Here is a 24,812-nt window from a genome sequence, read left to right on the forward strand (position 1 = left end):
TAATACAAAACGTATAAATAATGGCCATCGATGTGCATTCCTAGTAAACGCACTGTTGGTTTAACGCGTCAAGCGTACCTATATACATAAATTTAAGAATACTTACGAACAAGTAGAATTATTAGCATATAATTTCGTCACGTTAAATAATAATTATAACGTTCCCGTACGACCAGCAGTATATCATATCTATAAGTTATAACCCACATAATATGCGATATAGTTATAGAGAGACTCGATTTTAACGGCACACGCTACAGAACCGCGATGCTGGATATGTAGGTATTATATTATACTCTTGGTGGCTCGGAAACGACTGTATAATAATAATAATAATAATGTGATAACGGTGCATTGTTGCAGTTAGATGTGTTAAGTTCGAAAAGTTTGGATAGTTTATCATAGCGCGCTGCTATTATAATAAATATAATGTATACCTAATGTAATATATACTGAATTGCAGCAATACGCTATCCACGAGCGTATATTATTAGAGTTATTATCGTACTCTCAGAGCATAGTAAAATAATATTATACTAAATTCGGAACTATAATATTCTTCTCCCGTAAACACTCGCAAATCCAAAACGTTCAGAATAATATTAAGTGAATCGCAATTATTGTTAAAATGCTCTATGGTGATTTTCAACGACTGATTAAAAAATAAGTATACACATCAGTAGTATTTATAGGTTTAGATTTTTGTACGATATGATGGAGCGCAAATTATTCGATACGGCGGGGACGTGAATATCGCAGGTATAACAAACAACAAAGATATAGTCACGAAGAAACATTTTGCGTCGATTTCCATTATTCTGTTTTGTATAGTGTATAGCGTATATCTATATTGCCGATTATGATGGACGACTGATCGGCCGACCGATACCATTGCTCGATTGGATTTATTTTTTTCTTTCAATCATTTATTTATCGTTAATATCGTTTATATTATACTCTCGGCCGTTTTTGCGACTTTCCAACAAATCATACAATAATAATATATTATAACGTATAGTATAATATATATGTTTTATAGGTACTTTTTGTGTTAAATATTATGCGGTACTCGCACACGGAGCGGTGTGGAATAATAATCACGATAATGGAACGGACTCGTATTTTGCAATTATCTACGCCACAGTTTTGTTCCATATAGTACTCGTATATGCATTATGCGTGTATACGATGCCCCGCCGCAGCCATAAATATATACGTACATATATATATATATTCAGTAACCGGACGTCCGGACGGGCGACCGCCAAAACGGATTCGACGTAGACAATGCCACCGGAGGTACCTATACTCGTATATGCATATGAATACGTCATTCATCGCCCACGGTGTTAACGCCGATTAATTACATTTTCGGCGCGAAACGCGAGCGAGTTATGATGATAATATTATGGCCGGCTGTAAGGTTAGGCGAGTCTGAAATGGAGACGCGTCGCGACGTAGGAACCAGCTGGTACAACGAAATGACGTGTAAAATTCGAATACGCAACACCGCTCGTATGTCTGCGTGTCTGCGGTTGACAACCCCTATTCGATACATTATGTACAAGTATTCGAGATTAATATTACAACCATGTTATGACGTTATATTATACTTTTATGATTTATAAGAATAAAATATCGTATAACATTATTTTATACATACATAAAAAAATATATATAATCATTTCAAAATACCGCAGTTATACTCGTATAGTTATAAATTTCTAAAAACACGAGTTAAATCGTAAATAAATAAATACGATAAATCAGTATAAATAAACTATTATAAATTAGTATATGTTTTTTTGAATGAAAAATGATAACGAAATGATTAAATTAATTAATATTTTTACTTTACAACACAGGTATACCTGGTAATCTGGTACGTTCAACCAGTGGCCGGTGGTCGGTGACAATGCTCGAGGGAAGGGATTGGGGAGAAATGAAAATATTTTGCATATTATACAAACACATCTCACTTTTTTTTCTCTTTACACGTAGGTATATGGCAAGCAACTTTTTGTACTTTACTAATGCACCTATGTCCTATTTGTGATATAAAATAATTTGATACGTAATAAATGGTTTATATTATAATAGCTATATGTCTATATGAGTAGTAACTCTAACTTGCTTAAATATCTATATACGTAGACCAAAGGGATTTCATCCACCTATCATTTAACTTCCTTCCACTTTAGCAAGTACTGTAAAACTAAATTCTTGGATTCGTCGCATCAAAAAAAAAAAAACGAAGTAAATGAAACGACTAATTATTACGCCCATAAAGCTACACACTAAGCTCTGATTGGCTACCAATTATGAAAGAATAAAAACATAATAATAAATTTACTATAAAAACTATAGAAAAAACAATTCGAATAAAATAACATCTGTTTATATTATATTATTATTTTATAACGTATCATTACTATTTATTAAATGGTTTTTATCGTATTAATAATTTAAAAGAACATTTTAATTTTTAACATAATACATTCATATTTTATCCTTATAATTATTCTTTGAAAGCATAAAAAAGACTATTAATGATTTATATAAGGGTATATACGATAAAAAATTATATTAAAAAAAGAAAACGAACTTATCACACACCTACTATTATATATTAATATTATACTATATTTTTATACGTCCAAAACGTGATTTGTTTTCTTACTAACTCAGTTTCCTACTATTATGGCCTTTGGCAATATACTCACGGTGTTTGAATATTTTATTACTTGGCTTCCGCTGAATTGAAATGGTGTTGGTGGCACTTTGTTTCGATTTGTTCGCTTAGTGGTGTTTTACGAATATTATTATTGTAATATATTTCAAAGAGATATTATCACGTAATAACATATAGTCTTGATTGCCATTAATAGTCTCTATAGTTATAACTACTTCAAAAGTGTTTTGTTGTAGTACGGAGAAACAAAAATTAATTTAAATTACAACGAATATGTGATATGTTTATTGCTTATATAATAATTGCTGTGTGGTTCATTAGTTTAAATTGGTTTTCAAAATGTTCACTACAAAACTATTGATTGGATAAAAATATCGACAGGGACGACAAACGATGAGGCATGACACTTTGTTGTAGATATATATGGTGTATATTATTATATAGTATCTCTTGGGATAATGGCACGTACGTATTATTATTTCGATTGTGAAACGTCCGGTCTTATACGCAGCCTAGCTTCCCCGGAATCTCGTAAAGCTTTAGTACTCGGGGGAAAAAAACTCCGTATTAACGTCAATCTATTTCAAAGGAAGAAACAAAAAGTAGACTGCACTGTACAGAAACAATATAAGAAACCGACGGATAAAATAAGCGTACATGAATATTCAAAAACATAAGAAAAAAAGCAACCCTGTGGGAATAAACGATTTTGTATTTTTCTCGTATTGTAGCGTTCATCGCACCGCTATATTAATATCTAAGAATTACGATATACTATCATATTCATATAATATCATATGTATGTTATTAAAATATTATTTCTGTGTTTACGAGTACATTATAATCTATACCTAGGCGGCTATAGGCTATACGCAAGTTTCTGAAAATTATACTATGTATACTTATATAATATGTAAAGTTATCATAATAATATTATACAATAATATGTGACATAAATTCACGATTCCGCTGAAGTCGAGGATTTCGAAATGTATATAATTTCATTGGTACGTGTACGCGTGGTCGCGTGGTACATGAAAATGCCTGTATAATTATCGACCGAATTTGTGAAAAAGAGAGTGTATTGTGTGTGTGTGTATTTGTGTACTTGCGCCTCGTCATCTCGTCTCTTTGTCGTTTATTCGGAACGGTAATTCGATCAGACTTGCCTCGGCGGCCGGAAACTTTAAAGGACTCGGGAGAGGGTTGGATGCAATTAAATCGCGTACTCATCCTGCACTCGTCGAATTCCCGAACGAGATAGGAAACAGAAAGGGAGCAAGCTGGCAGAGCCTCTGCCAGTAAAATCGCGTTTGAAACGTCGCACAGACAACTCGAGTGGACAAAAGACGAAAATATTTGTGTGTGTGTGTGTGTGTATAGAAATGAAAGAAGAAAAGGATGCGGATAAAAGCCGTTGTCATCTCACGTATTATATTATAGTCGAACGGTTATTTTTTTAATATCCGAAAACTATAAATGCGTAAATATTATAATCATTGAAAATAAAACGGCGTTAACGGATCTCATAGGACGCCCTCGAAATACTATACAACATTAAAACATATATATATTATATAATACATAATGATAATAGCACGCAGTATTGAAATATATGACCGGGTTTTTTACGCCCTTATTTCAATTATTATTACAGCAGTGTTTCGGTCGAGCTCGTTGTTTGGTCCCATAAATCGGACCCGATAATAATATAATATTGCATACACTATTAGTTATTACTATTATTATTATTATTATAATATATATATACGAGAGTATGCGACAGCCGACGAATATCGTACTTACGGCGGGGACCTTTATAGGTATAAATGTGGGTGGGTGTGTGTGTACGCGCGTTATATAATAATGTATAGCACGGCTATTATACGAAATATCCGAAGCACGTCAATGGTAATAATAATAATATTGGCTTCGTCCTGGCCGGAGCCCCATTTCGAAATATTCGCCCACTGCAGGGGGGAGCAAAAAAAATATATATATAAATATAGGAATGCGGTTCGTCTGTACTCGCATATCGAATAATAAATTATATTCGGTAGGGCTATTATCGAACACGTCCAGAATCCATTTTTACTCCGTAATACAGAAGCGTGCGTATACTTGTATAGTATAATACGGGCGTGTGTGTATATATTTTTTTTATCCTTTGACGACTATACCCGAAAAGCCCACTCCCGCAATAAATTTGCGAGATCCGATTGAACGGCGAAACTGGGCCGAGGCTGCCGTCGACTCTTTCGTAAAGGATATATATCGTAATACAATAATAATATTATATGATATCACAACACAGCGGCGGCAAAAAAACCGTTCACGTAGATATTATAATAGATGACGACGGTTCTTCAGCGAATCCGCTTCTCTCGTTATAAATTGTTTATATTATTTATTTATATTTCCAATATTATGCACATCCTGCAGCACCCCTTCTCGATCTACACCACGTATATATATAATATAATGGGATCGTTTTGTCTCATATCCCATATAGTTTCTGCTTGACGCGTTTCCACCCCCGCTCGGTATAAAAAAAAAATACAATTTATTACAATATAATGCTCGTATCTTCATATATTATTAGTAATATATCATATTGTTATATTAGTACGCCTACCGGTATTATATTTTGTAGATTACGTCGATCGGCCGAACGATTATTACGTATATCGGTACGCTCGACGACGATGATAAAGTGCGGTAGGTAATGTGTACAACAGCAGTGTCTGCAGGACACAGCCGCGACAGGTAATTAACAGAAATTGACATTTTTATTTATAAACCTAATTAGTGTGAAAATTAACTGTTCACATGAGTTGAGGTAATTTTTATTATTACCGTCGTAGACGTATTGTGTTGTTATTAACTACAACTACTACAGCCGTATAGCTCGTCGTGTGTAGGTACAACACTGGCGCGTTATCATCGCATGCGAAAACATAATAAATAAATACAATTTCATACCGTCGTTTAAAACTGCCATACGCATTAAACAACAAATAACAAAAGAAATTTACAAAACTATAGTGCTTGTGTGTGTTTAATGTATGTATTATATATTATTATTATACATACATATTGTTTAACGTACAATCAACATTGCCGTCAGGTTTTGCGAGCACGTATAAAACGCGTTTCGGTCTTTGGGGGGGCGAGTCGCGTATAGGGCAATATTATGCTTTCACCGTGGCTGGCTACAAAATATATTAAGTAACTACATAAATATTTTTGTAGCCGGTGGATGTTAGAAAACAAATGGTTTTAATCACCAAGGCAACACACGGTGCATGGGGCCATGGCGTTCGTCGTAGTAAATGTCTATTAATCACGTTTAATGGAAATTTGCCCACAGACGTCGCACGTACACACACAGACCACGTCACACACATACCGCAGAGCATTATCATAATAAAAACTTAGTAGATGAACAATTTTGAGCGATTACAGGCTACAGCGTTTTACTTAACGTTGTGTTTTTTTTTTTGATTCACGCACGGCATGTGATAATTTAATGATTATAATATGTTTTATGAATTTCAATACATATTTTATTACTATACATGTATCTCTAAGCTATACATTTTGTTGACGAGTTAGAAGTCACTAAATCGCGTACAATACACAGTACACACGCACGCGTATAAATATAGATCGTCAAACGAGACACACTGTCGTTTTCAGTGACATTTTTTTTGTTTGTCGAAACAAAGTGTTTTACAATTTTCAAGTTACGAACGATTAAAAATGTGATTTCAATTGTTGGTAAAACTTTTTGGTTGATATAGCCATTTTTTTTGAAGACGAAATGTATTGTCGTAACATTACATTTAAAGCATTGCTATACCAAAATTAGCTATTCAGTTTTTTTTGTATGAGGAGAAGGGGGTAGTATAAATTTAAATTTTCACAAGTTATAACAAATAAGGTCACAATCGTTAGAAAATTTGTTCTGTATCGAGTTTGGAGAGGAGCTGTAACAGACTTAATATTTTTATACATTATATTATCAATTATCATACCTATGTTATTGAAAAATCTCTGAAGGTTCAAATTCTTACTCAGAGTCTGAGAAAACCTAAGTCGATACTTATCTACATTTTACCAATCACTACTAGGTATGATAATATAATTTAGTTATCACTCACCTGGATGTTTATTAATGTACCAACACTGTAGCCATAGGTCATACAATAAAGACAACAAGGTAATACGCACAATAAAGAGGTGAATATATCGATAATATCAGAATACCATCTTTGTCGCCGACAAAAATTAATTTATATTCCAATTAATATTATTACCACGTGTGACGGCATAATTACATACTAAACATAATATTATAGTTTATATACTGGGTGGTTCATTTTTTTTTTTATATATCTTAATAAGTATTGCAGTTTTCAAAATCTAATCTTTTTAATTTTAAATATAGGTACTTAAAGACCATAGTTTGAAATTCTTGAGATTATTGTGCTACTAAAAGATTGTCTTGTGAAGTATACATTTCTGTTTTTCAAATTACAACTCTCATTTTCTACTGCGAATTGTTTAACGAATGCATCTCTTAGTAGTTTTAACCAAAATCGAAATTCGAACAAGTAGTTTTTAAATCATTTTACTTGGTGAAATCCGTAATATTGGTTTGAGAAGATATCAGGTATATATTGTTGTTTTAAAATGTTATTAGGTAAGTAATATCTACCTAACAATATTTATAATTTATAAAAGTGGACCAAGACCCAAATAATATAATAATATACACTAAATCGGATATAACATAAATTTTATATTTTTATAAAATCATTTTTAAGGACCACATTATAATCATCCTTAGTGTAAATATTTTAATAACTGAAAAACTTCGCGTTTGAATTTTTAATTAGGTACATGAACACTTCCATAAAAAATAACCACTAAATAATTTACTGTAAATAAGTGCTGCAGTAATTTTTGAAATAAAAGTTTATACCGTGTCACCGCAGGACACTGCTTAAGCATAGTACCTATATATAAAAAATCTCAATAATTTTAAAATATTGTCTTCAAGTGTTAATAAAGATTCCAAAAATCATAATTTGAATGGGTTCCTTATTAAATGAAAAATACCATAATGCAAGTATGTTTCATGTACGCTGTATAGCAAAATGTATAATAATGCATAGAGCCTAGTATACATAATGTAATATTATACAGCCATATAGGTATGCCACCACAGTTTGCGAGCGATAATAACAAGTTGAGGTACCTATTATGTGTTGTATTATACACACTCCGGCAGCTGTATAAATTAGTTAGACATCACGGTTTTAACGGTGAACCTAACACAACACATCCACTTAGATAACAATCGAATTTACATATTATATTTACGCTCATTTTCCGTGATTTTCGGTCTCAGAAAGCAAATAACGTGCACGATATGAAACATAATAATAATAATATAGTCAACATTTCTTTATCTTATAGTTTTCTAATTTTTCTTCGTGTTTTACCGTGCTGCAATAATAAAAACACCGCGAGTAAAATAATTGTATCAATAGCAGTTATACAGTGTTACAACACTAAGTATTTTCAATTCAATATTACGATTTACCAAAAAAAGGGTCACCTATGGCTTTCTATATCATTCGTTGTAGTGTATTTTTTCAAATCTTGATTTTAAACTTGGTTTTATTTTATACTGAATTTACCATGACAATACTGAACTAAACTTCCCGATTGTCATGTAAATTTTTAAGAGATAGTTTTTTGAAAATGTTGTTGTATGTAGGTACTTACCTACCTATAAGTCTAAAATTCTTAAAGTAATTATATGAAATTAGGATAATGTTTCTAAAATTGCTTAAATAATTATTATTTATGAGATAATTTTTAAAAATACTTAAAAATTAATATTAATTGTCATAATTTTCAAACCACCATAACTACCGGAACTTCCAAATCTATATTATTATGATGGATAACTATTGCATTAAATTTTGAATCAAAATGTTTTCGAATTTTGATCGTAAACACGTATAATGGTATATATTGCGACGGTATGAAATTATGCACTTACAATATTGTACGCGTACCGTTATAACTTATATTGTACACACACGTATTGGATTTCTGTGCAGGGTTCTCGGAACATAGTTTTAAAATAACCGGTAGTCGTCCATAACGATGTTATTATTAAAATAAAAACAAACTTTTTACTTTTTACTGGCACAAAACCAAAACTATAATATTTGCGTCCACGTGATGAATAATTATTGTATAATATGTCATACTACGAGTGTACAACGAGATTATAATATACGATTTAAGTTTTTTGGCATTATTTTTTATACGTAGTTTCGTAGTTATATGATCTCTTTGTAGCTATACATAAAATAATAATAATAATATATACCTATATAAATTTACGCTTAAATTATTTAAACGCACCTATTCATTATATTGTATTGTAGTTCCACGAACGAAATGTATATAATATGCTAGTCGAAAAGTTTAAAAGCCAGCTTTTGTAGTTTCCAACAATATAAGTTAATTTGTTTAATCGTGGCACTGTGCATACCTAAATGCATTTAATTTTTTTGCGTTTTGATTTTACGAGTATGCCGGAGAACTTGACAGCAATTTTAATATCATTAACGTCAACAGATTGGCAAAAAACTCAAATACATTATCGAAACACCCTGAAAAACTTTTGAATTTTCAAAGAGTGTGTCGCAGAATTAATCGCATTAAGAATACGATAAAAAAAAAAAAGACGAAAAATGGTCTTTATAAACTGTACGTCGTGATAATCGCTTTACGTAGGATGAAATTCGATTTGTATACTAACCGATTTATCGTCTCTGTGGCGTGGTAAAGGCAATTTTTTTATTTTGTCGTAGCGAGTCAGCCGGAAGGATTGGGTGCGCATAATATCATACCTAGTATAGTATATTATTATATAGGTACAAAGTATTCGATGAAAAATTTATTATTTTATAAACTACAATATTATACAATTTATCGCTAATCGACCACTAGAAACATAAAAAGTACATACTATAAATATTAAATAATACAAAAATATAATATTTTTACGTAATTGAAAAAAATTATTTTTTAAGCATTATCAACACATCATATAAATTTAAAATTTAAAAATAAATACACATAGTTTTGGTTTTCAATCCACACTATGTAGTTTATATATTATACTATTTACTATTATTTATATTAATAAAAACTATTTTGATCTAAAATGACATTCTTTATTTTCGTTTATATTTTTAATATTGAATTTTCTGAATTTTTAAATATTTAAAATGTTAAAGTAAATAAATATTTTTTTAAAAATTCTCTAATTTTATTATGCTTTCTGGGGTTCTTAAAAAAATTAATTATTTTTCCGAAAAATTTCCGACACAAACTATAAATTAATGGGCAAATGTAAGTTCTCACACAAGATACAGCAGGTAAAAATTACTCCTGGGTATGCATACGTAAGTTTCCATACGGAAAAAATTACACCGATACGTAAGTTCCCACACGAAAAAAAATTATACCAAACACCAAGGCTGGGGAAGTTAACGATTTTTTTTTACTGGTTAAGTTCTATTAAAATAATTTAGTTAAAAGTTAAAAGTTACTCATATTATTTTCGTGAACTCGTTAAGTTAAACGTTGACATTTAAAAAAAAAAGAACTTTATTTAAAGTTGAAATTTTCTAATTTTCAAAATAAAAAATTCCAGACACATAACAATGTTTGTTAGATAGTTTTTCTTTATGCACAAGAAAATTACTGGGGGAAATTTAAAATGATACATCAAAGTATTAACTAGCAATCAAAACAACCTACTTTTCTAACTTTAAGTTAACACGTTAATCTTAAAAAAGTAACTTATTAAGTTAAGTTGAGCTTTCGAAATAAACCAAATAAAATTTGGTTTTTTTCTATTATTATTATTATTTTATAAAAACAATATAATTTTTTTTTTTTATGCAATACAAAAACAAAACAAATTTTAACACACTAATTACGTTTAAGTTGTCATTCTTAAGTCTTAATAAAGTTTGTGTTTGGTATAATTTTTTTTCGTGTGGGAACTTACTTACAGGTGTAATTTTTTCCGTGAGGGAACTTACATATGTGCCCGTTTACCTGCTATGTTTCGTGTGGGAACTTACTAAACCCCAAATTAATTAATATTAAAGGAAAATTTCACCTTGCTCCTATAATAGGACAATATTATTTGAACTCCTTTCATAATAATTTTCTAAATACGACACTGAGGTATACATGCTATTATTCTGATATTTTGAATATTTCACGATCAGTTTGCCCGTTGAATATTTTATGACGTACAATGTACATCTATAATACCTAAATATAGCATAATAAATAATAATATTGATGATTGACGTAAACTTTAAGGGTGCTCGCGAGTTTGTGTGTGTGTGTGTGTGATACTGTGATGTCTGTGATACGCGAACGTTATTTAAGACGTTATATTATATTACGAAAATAAAGGAAAAAATATATAATGTATAGGGTACGATCGTCGTTCACACAATAGTCTGTCGAAAACTTGGATGCGCGTTCGAACATGTTAATGTCGAATTTTATTGTTATTTTCTGTATAGTCACGTGCGTGGGTATAATATAATGTCATGTATCTATAATGCTCAACGATCATTATAATAATAATAATATCTGTGTACAAAGAAAAAGTAATAATATTACACACACACACACATACAACATATTTAGACGTACTTAAACATTACATAATACAATTCGTAAATAATATGAATATTATAATATATTTTTATAATACGATCGGTTGCAGTTGTGTGACAGGTGTGTATGTGCGTGCAGGGCTTGTTTTGGTCTTGGATTTTATTTTATTTTTTTCATTTTATTCGTTACACTCGTCACTCGAGGGGGTGCTGGACGGAGGTGACTCTTTATTTAATGAATCGATCCCATAACATGTGAATGTATTATTAAAATGTTTGAATGTATACACCGTAATACTATTGTACTACTATACATTATATATTACCGACAAGCCCATCCTTTGGTCTTTCGTATTTTATGTTACATTAATATCATAATAATTATGACTACAGCAATAGAATATATTAATATAATATAAGCAAGTAAAATACAAAATGATTTTTTCGACTGTATAACGGTTAGTACATGACATTTTTATTTCATCTGAAACACAGTATGTATAGTTTTATAAAAATGTGAATAGCGTATACAAATAAATAATATAATAGTTGGTGTTTCAAATTTAGAGAAGAGGGAGTGGTGGCACCACAAATATTGTGGCACCTTCACTCCTCCTCTTAGTTTTCTTGTTTAAACTTTTCAAGTGTATATTAACGAGAAAAAGTATTCTGCCACAGATTACGAAATAAAAATAAAAGTTTCAAAAATTATAAATTGAACCAACAAATTTAAGATACAAGAGTGAAAAAAATAAGAGAAATGTGAAAATTTAGTAGTACACGCAGTCCCTATTAAAATACCAGATATGCCTTTTACCAAAAAACATTTTTTTTTAAATATCGAGTGATGAATGTTAAGTATTTGATACCGTGATACTATCAAGTAATTATATTGTATCGTGCTGTAATAGCCGCAATTCTTATGAATATACTACAAAAAAAATAATATATTTTCAAAACGATTTACATACATTATAACTTTTTACTGCGGTACAGCATATTATTTAGTTGATTACCGAATAAATTGTAATTTTTTTGTAATTTTTAAGTTTCACATTTTATCTAAATCTAGACCTAAATAATATGAGTTAAGAGAGGAAAACAAATTTTAAGTATTTTAAAATATTTAAAATATTTTTTTTTAATGTGGATATTTGTATTTTTATTTAAGTTTTTAAAATTTTTGACAAGTATGTCTGCTGATACCAGTCAATATCTGTTTCTACGTGCCCACACCTTCTACATGTAAATATTTTAAATAAGAGTCTAGCCATAATATCTGTTAGCACTTGATGTTGTTTTTCGAACGATACAACAAAAATGGGTCACGTACTTTTTTTTGATTATGGAACTATTATCTATTTATCTAGATGTCTTGCATCATAATTTGTCTATTAATTTATCGTACAAAATATTTTTAAGGCATGTGGCATGATTATCATACTTTAATTTGCGAACTTTGCAACGAATATCACGAACTATTTATTTGTTAATAACACATATAAACACTTATTTTTTTAAGATAGAAAACAATTTCAACGTTTTTTTTGAGAAAAAAAATCAGTTTAAACGTGGGTGACCCTATACCTACTTATTACACGTATTGACATAATATAAGTGACTTAAGTGATATTTTTCTTCTTCTCTACAACCTTTACAAAATAACGTAATAACGTGGTACAATATGAAAAAGTTAATACGTTTATTATGAAAAAAAAAATTAAAGACAAAAACTAACCAGTGAATTCAGTATGAATTTATGTTTTATTATCAAATATCGAGACCACTTTTATAGTTGAGGTATGTAGTTTGAGATGTATGGTAGGCCATTGGGTATACTAGTTATACCATAGATCCATTGAGATATTTGAGACGTGTAAATAGTATATTTGTATTCAAATTCTTCTGTTTTCTTAATGTATGTTCAGATCTCATAAAAACGAACTCTGCAGTATTTTCATTAAATAAATCATCTGACCGTAAATATTTTATTTTATTTTTTTTTTTCGTTCTGTAATATAATATAATATTTATTGATCATTATAATATAATGTATATACATACGAACGAATGTACCGAGTGCAAATTTCCGACGGGCAATATAATCTCGAGCGTGTTGTATTATATACCTATACGTTTTTATAACTTATAAGTTATTATATACATTTTTAGTTTAGGACTCGAGAGACGATTTTACGGCTTGAAGTTATACGAGTAAATGAAATTTCAGTTTTCGTATTTTTGGTTTATGATGCCTTTATGGTATTTGACGTAAACAGCGCCCGTTCGGTATATACACAATAATAATATGACGTGTCACGGTGTAAATACTGCACTCTATATAATATACTATACATTTACATATTTTCGTTTATTCATTTATTTATTTTATATAATAGGTACATTACGAGCGCTTTCCGGAATACGCCCAGTTGATTTAAATCTGTATACGAATACGTACACAGACGTTTGTTTGTGACAATAATATACACTGTATACACACACACACACCGAACCGACATTCTGATTTCAAAACGTCGGCTTGTTCTTTTGACGTTCGACCTGCGTCGGAAAATTCTATTACGTAATGTGTCCGAGATTAAATTTTATATCATTCTTTGCACCACCGCCGCCATCGGTTTGTATAATGTGTATATTACACTTTTTTCTTTATTTTGTCACGCCAGCCACAATATCCGACAATCGTACTAAAAAATATTCGCTCGGCGTGATCGAAAACCGGCTCTAAATGTACTTACAATACCTAATAATAACAACAACAACAATACACCTATATATATATAAGTATATTTCACGATATCGGTATTGGGATGGAAAAAAAAAGAAAAACGAAATTGGCGAACGATTCAAAAACGCACGAATAAAAACGATAATAATAACATGGTATTAAACCTCCTCGGCGCGGATACCCGTCTCGGAGTAATGCGATTTATTGAAGAACACAGCATCAGCGGACCGTAATATCAAACTCGAGCGCTCACTTCTATACATTTATACATATATAAACATATATACCTATATATGTTTATGTTTATAGATATATACGTATAAGTACACTGCGAGACGGCATCGTCTCGTTTGAGTGTATATACGATTTGTCGTGTCACTTTGAGAAATTCTAATTTAAAACAACGCACGTTTTATTGTGCCACGTCGATTCGAAATACCGCATCAAATATATATATTATTATACAAGTAGGTACTATCTATAATTATATTATACCACGTCGCAAAATAATAAAATTTGGGTCGAAATTTTACTCGTCTGTGTCGATCGTAGTTTTTCGTGATATGGTATACAGTCAATAGTGATTGGTTTTGTTTTTTCTCCTCATTAATTCACACTTAGTGGTACCATCGAGAGACGGAAGTCTTATGTATTATACACTCTAATAATAATATTATATGTTCGTACACCAATAATGTCGTTCGAACGGTAAACGAAAGTTTATAATTATAACACAGTGCATACGTACCTATATTATTATCATTACAATTTGAGTATGTGAAACGTGTAAAACATCATATGAAGTAAAACCTTAAACCAATGAATAATGACCAGCCCACACGAAGCATTTTTGTCTATAATTTATGAAAATTAATAATGGCTCGATCCGGGCCGCATAAAAATATTCGATGACTATAATATTATGATGTGTAGGTTCTTAAACGATAAGGGTAAAAACATCCTCCCATCGTCAGCATGTTTACGGGTGCTCTGCGCCAACGCTATTTAAGTGCCGAGTCGAGATCGAAATCTGTATACGATTTACACAGTTTATAATCAGCTATATACCTACTTAAAAAACCAATTGCAATGTTCTCGGACGCGTTTTCGAAGGAGCCGACCACGATGCCCCGCTCTTATAATGATCCACAGTGCTGCTGCAGGGTCGCACAAAATCGATTTGAACAAAGTAATTACAACGCACGCATGTACCCCGACCTATCCACGAACAACACGCGTATTAATATTATTATTATGTATAATTTATAGTTTGGTAGACGATATATCTGTAATGCGACTATATACATACAGACGTGCGGTGTTTGTGTGTGTGCTATAATATGATATACGACCGTGGATTTCGTTGTCCGCGGCGGGAAAACCGTTTTTCGGGCCCTCAGTCCCATCATACCATATAGTCCCGCCGACCGATATATAATAATAATAATAATAATAATAATAATAACTATGATAATAACAAGTCGTGGCATTCCACACACTTGTATATGACGTTCCCGCACGGAATGATTCATTGGTCCATATATTTCGTGCGTGTCCACCATAAATTATTATATATATTTTCGCTCCGCGATTCGGGCCGGTAAACCTATTATATGCTGTAGGACTTAGGTATACATGTATATACGATAAAGGGACTTTTGCATTTCACCCGTTTAGTATATACCAATACATATAACCATAGACGTCGAATACGCATTCACAACAGTGATGGTGTGAGCATTAACTTATATAAGTTATAACATTTTTTGAATTATAGGTCTCGTAAATATAAATCGAGCGTATGTTTGATGTGCCTCGAAACATACGTGTTTGAGTCAAGATACATGCCCTAAGACTACTTTTAAAATGGCATTATATGAATGATTATTTAAATGTTTTCGACCATAATTATGATAAAAATTATTTACTATTATAACAGTTAAATAGTAATCACATTTTTTGGTGTAAAAAAAAAAATAGTATCAGCTAGTATACGTATTTAAATCTTATCATCACAATTATAGTCTAGGACAATTGGAGATTATAAAATTATCTATAAACTAGTTGGAAAGGTATTCACAGAATTTGTCTCTTCGAACAATACCCATTGGCTTCAATTACGCAATCATATATAAAACGGGTTCGATGTGAAGTTTATCTATATGTATTAAATTTTTGAGGGTCTTTTGCATGCATGATTTACGAATATTTGAAGGAACGTTACAAGTGCACAACTTGGAAGTTCAGTAACGACCCAAATTTTGTATCGCCATAATTATACACCATAATGAGTTTATTGAAAAATTTACCTACATAAAAGTACGATTTCTATACAATTTTGTAACGCAAAGTTTAGACGGTTTCGTTTGTTAGGTGTATTACAGCAGATATAATATTATAACACGGCGGCGACCGAATGAAGGTAATTTTATCGTATTCGTGTCTGTTATGTGTGCAAGTGTGTGGGTAGAATGTAATTTGATATTGTATAATGCTGGGCGAAAAGGACGCAAAAAGGATAATAAATAAATAATTGACCGTTAACCGCAAAAAATCGAATTAACCGATCTCACGACCTGCCGTGTACCGCCACAGCCGCGTCACGTATCCCATACGCGTATGCGTATTACATTTATAATAATAATATTATTATCAATACAAGGATATAATGTGTATATTGTACAAGGATATGTAATATATCAATATCAAAGTCGGACCGCGACACGCTGTCCTGTGGTCTCCAGCGAGATGTATTATTTCCTCGGACATCCACCACCATAATGTAGACACGCATGATATAATAATAATATTATATATTTATGGTGAATCGGGCTATACCACATAATACCAAGAGACAATTTAGAAGAAAAAAAATAAAACATAAGTAGTATACTACTACAAAATATATATAAATACATCGCTCCCTCTTCACACGAACCTAACCTATATTATGAGTTATAAGCTCTCTTATAGAGTTACTTCCCGGCTATCCCCGAAACGTTCGTTCAAAACACACAAACTCGAGTATATATTATGTGAGTGTGTGTGTGTGTGTGTATAATATAATATAATATAAGTGCGTACTTACGTGTAATTGGATCCCTATAACACAAATCCCCGTCGTTAATGCTCTTTTCGTCTCGGAATTACGTTTTCCCGTTCCTCAGTCGTTTTACAGCTTACGATCATATGAATCATTACGTTTTCAGACCCGACGTCGGCCGAGCACGCTGTAATTATTATAAGTATAATAATATACATTAATCCCTTCCTTTCAGACGACCTAGATCCCGCTGGAGGAGTATTCCGTGTACGGCAGTGTTTTAAATTCATCTACAGCACATCCGCGCGCCTTATGTATACACAGTAACCGTTATACTTAAATATAGGTACCTAATACGCATTATGGTTTAATAGAAAATAAAATGTTTAATTGTATTCCGTCGTTACTGTGTTCAGATTTGTTTATTGTTTTTTAGAATAATACAACGATACTGCGTCGAAAACTAAACACTTATTAGTATACTTAAATTAAATATTAAACGAGTACATCGTCTGTAAACCGAGACGATATAAAAGTATATATAACTAATTGATTTAAAAAAAAAACACGAGGCGATGTAATTTATCCTTCGGATTCGTTAAATATTTTAAGATATCCACGCGTAAACATTTTTAGACCAACCGGATTGTCTGCATTGGCATAAATAAAATATTTGCATAGAAACACATTTCCTGTACAGATGGCGGTAGTGCGGAAGACTCTTGGGACCGTTTACTCAGTCCGGATATCGGCGCATTTACGATTTAAAAAGAATTTTACGTATTTCAAACGTCTTGTAGAATTTCTATTTCTCTGTTTCTTATTTTTATCTTCGTTTCCTTTATTCCATTGAATTTATTTTCCATCCCAAAGCCCTCGAAAATATATTTTCACTCCGCATCAGCAATAAATAGATATTAAGAATAAACAAACAGCATATATACCTACAACCCGTCGAGATATTTATTTTATCACTTTTCGCTCATAAATGAATTCATATGTTGTAATATTATACGTCCACTACTTGTTTTTTCTTCATGACGAATTGTTGTTTGTTTTTTGACGTTCTCTTGAATAATGTAACTGCCACTCATATTATGCACACTATATCGACAAGGTAGATATAATAATTGAGAGGAGAACAAACATACAAATGTTTTCACATTATTGGCTTCGGTGTTGTAATAAAGATACTTAAATGCTGCAGCAGGCTATAACGTATGTACGTTACGGTTATGCGTATATATGATGCACACATACGAGTAACTTTCAATGTACTTACTATGGTCTAAATCAACTTAGGCCACAGGGTAAAATGACTATGATGTTTTGTGAATAAAAACCATTAAAGGTATTTTTTATAGTATGCGTTGTACTCGCATAGTTATAAAAAGCTATTATATAATAATATATTCGTTGACTTTTTTTCCACTCGTTATATCTACATTCCATGTGACATATGGCAAGATGATTGATGAACCTTCGCCAAACGGTGAGAACGAAATAATTGCCACGATTCAACCTTCTGAGTTATTAAAATTTCTTGTTGTAGAATACCGTTTGGATTTTCATTAACCTCCCGTCTTATTCCTTATTAATTACATCGTAGTATACTTTTAATATGCATATAAATAAATAAATATATTAAGCAATGAAACTAAATAATATATTTTCATTAGTCTCAAGAAAAAGAAGAAAAATCAATCAATTATCTACATCTAAATTATTGTGTTTTTTAAATTTTAAAAACACATAATAATATAGACATTTGCATAATAATTATGTAATATAAGTTTGGTGCGAACCGTTTAAATACATGACTTATAGGTATAATTTAAAAATATTACATAGTTGAAATGATCTATAGATAGTTTGACATTTTATTTTTTATACTAGTTGCCGTTTACTTATTTTGACAACTATTATAGTGGACGTATATAGTATTATTTTTGGATGTGGCGTCACCGTTGGAACGAGTGGAAACGTTTCGGCCACGTTCAGTTTAATTATGTTTACAAATGTTCACATTTGTCTGCAACAAAACACATCATAATAACGTTTAAGTATACTCGTAGTACTACTACAACTACACACCAATACACGCAGACGACGAACAATTAAAATCATTATACTCGTTCACACTTGGCACGATGGCCTAACCATTTTTGACGACACAATTATTAAAATCCAAATAATTTCCCAATCGGAACTTACCATTGTAATATACAACGATGTAATAGTATTATAACATTCGAATACGATGATCGTTAAATCCTGGACACTGTATTGTAGTTATATAACGCGAAATTCCAACAACCCCGTTTTACGTATTATATGATAATAATATTGTTGTGACTGACGTGTGTATATTATAATAATAATGATAAACTGCGGAACGAAGAGTACCTACTGCCTCGATTCCGGCGTTTACGACACGCGCTGCTGCAGTCCTCGTCTCGTCCCTCCGCCGAAGGGCCAGTGGTTAATTAATCCAGAAACGAGCGGACGTTCGGGATTTCCGGCTTGGCGCTCAAACTTTCAAAACCACCCTGTGCCATTTATAATATTATAATGATATGTACACGTACATACTATGTATTATTACGGACAACGGGACCAATCTTTATTATTATCATCGTCGTCATCTTATCTAATGCGCGCGTTGTGTAATACGATGACGGAATTGGCAGATAACAGCATCAGCTACGACGACGGCAACGCCAAACAACGTTTCTCATATACAACGACCGCGATATGTTATATTATTATGCGTGCGAGCGTGTGTGTGTGTGTGTACAACATCTGCCGAGAACGAATTATTTTTATTTAACGTCAGCTATATTTTATTTTATTTTATTTTTTTTTTTTTTTACTCCGTGATTTGTTATGCCCATTATCGTTCCACCGTCTCGTTAAGTTTTCAATGTCCGACAAGGACATGTATTATTATTATTATATTATTATTATTATGTGTACCGATCGTATCGCCCGGGACGTATACGGACACTATTTTTCATTTCCATCATCGATTCTCCGCTGCACGATGGATCCGCGCCGGTTATTCTTTTTTTCTAATGGACGGATGATGAGTATTATAATACATTTTTTTTTCACTCGTTCAGATAACGCTTTTGTACGACCCACCGTCCTTTGTAATCGAAAATTTGAAGTTGCAAACAAAATATGTTTCCCATTGTACACTGTGACGAGCAGCTCTATTACCTTAACAGCTTCTATATCGTATTAGTTTCGTTCGACTGTACTCGTACATATAATAATATGTAGGTATGTGTACAATATAATACCTCGAGCCACATAGTTCTATGATGTAATAATAGCGATTATATATTTACTCGAATCGCGTGTCACTTCAAACTGAATCGTAAAATAAAAAAAATATTATAATTTGATGTTGTTTAAAATAATTATTGCCACCACAGTATTGAATATAAATTACAACTTCGAATTTCGTTGTTGAAAAAAATATACATTAAAAGGTCATTAGACATAATAATCGGTACTAAGAAGTCTCGTGAAATTAGTTTGATTTTCACTCAAACATTTTAATTGGTTTTTTTGTATATATTTTAAATCACTATAAACATTGTTGAATTAATTAGAGTTGTATTTCTAGCCAAACGACGTCATGCACGAACGCGCTTTACAAACGTAGGTATATTATAATATACGAGTAGTTAGGTTGTATCAGAATATCAAGATTACCTAGTGTTTTATTGCTGTTGCACGGTACCGGATTTTTAATTCTATTCATGTGTATCCAAATTCTAATATTAAAAAAAAACTTCTAGTCTTCAAATACTAAAATTGGTTATTTTTTAAATTGCGTTGCACCTACGCCTACATAGCTATGACGAATTATTAATTGAATACTGTAGGTACTAACACTAATAACTACCAAATTAATTAATATTTTACTTTTGGGACACTACTTTTATTTTTGATTTATGAAATATGTACTCGTATTGACTAAATAGCAAATACATTACCTACTTATAGTGGAAACGTTATAGTATAAAAATTAATATCTTATAAATATTATAAAATCTACTCAATACTCATATTATATTCATCAAATATGCATGTTATAGAATATAAAATAACTTAAAAAAATCAAAAGTTTACCTTGTCAATATGTACACGAACAAAGTATAAGTCTATTATTATGACTTGTTTAGATGGAAAATGTATAAACAAATCATCGTGCTCTTGTATCTTGTGATCTTTGATCAAATGTTTTTTAAAAGTAATCGAGCGTAAGACTAAGTTTTCAATTGATATGCATTCCAAACATACCAATTTTGTACAAATACGAGTATTTATCATTTTTTTCTCATACACTGATTGTTTAAATATACAATAACATTATCAATTATCGCATTCATTCGTTCAAGGGATTTATTTAAACTCATTTTTACTCGTGCACAAATGGCTTGTACATAATATATACTATATAATATTATTATCATTACACCGAACACTGTCCACCCACATGACACCTTATGGCTCGTTTTGGTGCATTGTATAATAATATGTAACGTCCAAAATATTAAGCGCATCGCTTTTAGCTTTGTGCCCAACAATTATTATACACATTATTATTGTTGTTATTATATTCTCTTGCGCATCGGCTGGCCCCGAACCCATTTCCATAACAGTTGAACACAAATTTCGTCAGCAGTGTACTTTGGCGGGGGTCGTGACTGTCATTTATCAACGTCGGAAACAGAGTGACACGTAATGGGCCAGCCTTGTAACACTCTGTATTCTAATTTGAATTGGTCGGACACGGTCTTATTCACTTTTCGACGTTTTATGTGTCTATATACTCCGTCAGGCGCATATACATATATACATTTATATAATATATATATATATATAGACCGGCCATTACCACGCCGATCGACCGCAACGACGAAAGTTTCGTTAAAGCCGTTTTATTGTACATATAGTCTTTCGGCACTTTCGAGCCCATTAGCTAAGCAAACAAATTAGACATAAATTATTAACACGAAATATTATCCATTAGTCGGTGCAGCGGTGTGTACGGGTACCTGCTTGCCTGCCTACGTCATGTTAAACCCGCGTTACCCGAAAGCGAATTCCCGCCGCATTAGCATTGTCCGTCTTCCACTTCGTTATGACCTAAACGAAAGTAATAATGATTATACGAGCGTACTTCAAAAAAAAAATAAAAAAATAATAATAATAATAATAAAAAAAAACCATTATATTAAATAATATATACTACTTAACAGTTACCGTGAAGTGTTTCGTGACGTTCCGATTCTTTAGTATATTGTAATAGTGGTGAACTCCATCGTCTGTTTAATGAAAAAAAAAGTTAGCTGACGTATGATAAAAAAGTATATACTAAAATATGGCACACCGTATTGTATATACAATGATAAAATAAGGGTAGTGGCTGGAGGTGGGTTACGACGAGATGCCATCCTTTCATTATTTTTTTCGTTCAAATATCTTAATGTTCCTCTTCTTAACCGTCTTATACAAAATGTCATCTCATTTTAATTAATCGTCGTTTATTTAGATGACGCATACTCGCAGAAAGAAAAATTAATGGATTTTCTTGTATATATAATGCCAAGTTTTAAGCTTGAAGACGAACCATTGAAAATTGAGAAATTTTACTATATATATTTTAATAAGCGACATTTTTGACATTTGAACGTTACTTATATAATTCAATCTTCTAACTTATTTTAAACCGTTTCACATGTTAAATCGATGCAATAGCTTTAACTATGACATTATTTGACAAGTTTTTTTTCTACAGCTATATAATACGTTTCAAACTTGGAAAAGTATTCGGAATGTACGTAAAAACCTAAAATGTTTATTGCCTCCCAGATATTTCCCTACATATTTTGTGTTTGAAAGTTTCTTATACTAGAAGTTTAACCTAGAATGACCAATGAACGGTCGTTAAGTTTCCTTTAGATACGATGTACTCATGACATATTCTTATTTCATTTATTATACACAGTCATCTAATATCATCATAGATGGTGCAGAAAATATTAATAGGAAACACCATTAAGTATCTTAATTTACGACATGACTGTGGAATTATTAATATTAGCTTATTAAAACGACTACCCATACTTCAAAGTATTATAAACAAGGTGCACATGAATACATGGTATACCACGCTGTATGTTTACACCGAAGAGTCGACCGCGGTGGTTTCGACGCGTTTTGGTTTATTATTTGGAAATACCTGTGGAAGGGGTCGCAAATGTTCGCGTCTAATACACGTCGAATACAATACACCCAAAGGGAAGAAACAATAAGAATAATATTATATTATTATTATATATAGGAACAAAAAATTAAAAATAATAGAAAAGAAAATCGATCTCCATCCAACAAGCGAAGCGGCTGTTTGCCGGGCCATCGAGTACACGTATACATTTAATAATAATAATTGTTCATAAATCGCGTTGTGCAATGGGCCACCTATATGACCATTAAACACGTATTGTTTTATAATAGCGTTATTCCTCTCGATACATATATATATATATATATATACATGGTCGATATTGCCGAACCGCAGGACACCGCCGCCGCAGAGTCCTTGGAGAACAATCGTTTCTATTTTATTATTACTATTATCATCGTCGTTATTTTATATGCCAGTATAATAATACGTACGCTGAAATAGTGTATAATACACATTACAGACATGGAATAATGCTGTCGACTATTATACATTATATATTATATATATATATAAGTATTATTGTGCGCTACGTGTCAGGTCCTCCTCTCTCGAAGAGAATGGTTCGTTTATTTTCATTTTCATTTTTATTTTTTTATTTTTTGGCTCTACTCGTGTATGTATAATAAAATAAAATATCGTTCAATATCACCCAACCAGCACTATTGTGCGTATCGGAAAACTATAATTTTGGGCCAAAACTGCAGGTGATAGGTATATTGTATTATATTATTGTAATCTCATGAGCTAGTGCACGACACACTTTAATACTTCGCTATATTATAGACTATACAATGCCTATTTAAATAATTAAACGCTTAAACAAACGAAATATTTTCACAAAGTTCTTTATTTTATTTTATTTTTACACATCCTTTATTATATTCCTTTTATCACAATCTTACAGCGGCGTACAATATCGTATCCAAGTAATTTTTTTTTCAAACCGTTTTTGTAACTACTCGTATTTCATATTTTTTCAGAGATTAACTCGACTTTTAGATACTTATCTTGATTTCTTTTTAAACAGACTCGAGTCTCATCAGTTATTAATTATATAATATTATTTTGTACTAAAAAGTTTTATAAATTATGCTTAAGGGCATATTATTATAATACGGTTTAAAAAATAGATAAATAAACAACTTTTTTCTGTAGTGTTCCGTATAGTATTATGAGATGCGATATAACCTTGGGCTGTATAATACATGCCTTTAGTCTTTATACAAATAACGGGTTTACAAGTGCGTCAATTAAAAAAAATATGTATTATATTTGGTATTACCTATTTAGTCTAATAAATGTCATTTCAATCACGTGTTTAAAAATAT

The 24,812-nt window shown here is 31.4% G+C and overlaps 1 long non-coding RNA gene across 1 annotated transcript; it reads right to left on the minus strand.

The window, feature by feature from the left end:
• Positions 1 to 21,639: 21,639 nt before the first annotated feature.
• On the minus strand, positions 21,640 to 22,565 carry LOC126550339 (uncharacterized). The gene is made up of 3 exons (XR_007604407.1): positions 22,500 to 22,565; positions 22,292 to 22,382; positions 21,640 to 22,215 (listed from the first exon to the last, which is right to left on the minus strand). It is a non-coding gene; the product is annotated as an uncharacterized LOC126550339 (long non-coding RNA).
• Positions 22,566 to 24,812: the final 2,247 nt, after the last annotated feature.

The sequence above is a fragment of the Aphis gossypii genome, chromosome 2 (assembly GCF_020184175.1).
Source record: "Aphis gossypii isolate Hap1 chromosome 2, ASM2018417v2, whole genome shotgun sequence".
Lineage (NCBI taxonomy): Eukaryota > Metazoa > Arthropoda > Insecta > Hemiptera > Aphididae > Aphis > Aphis gossypii.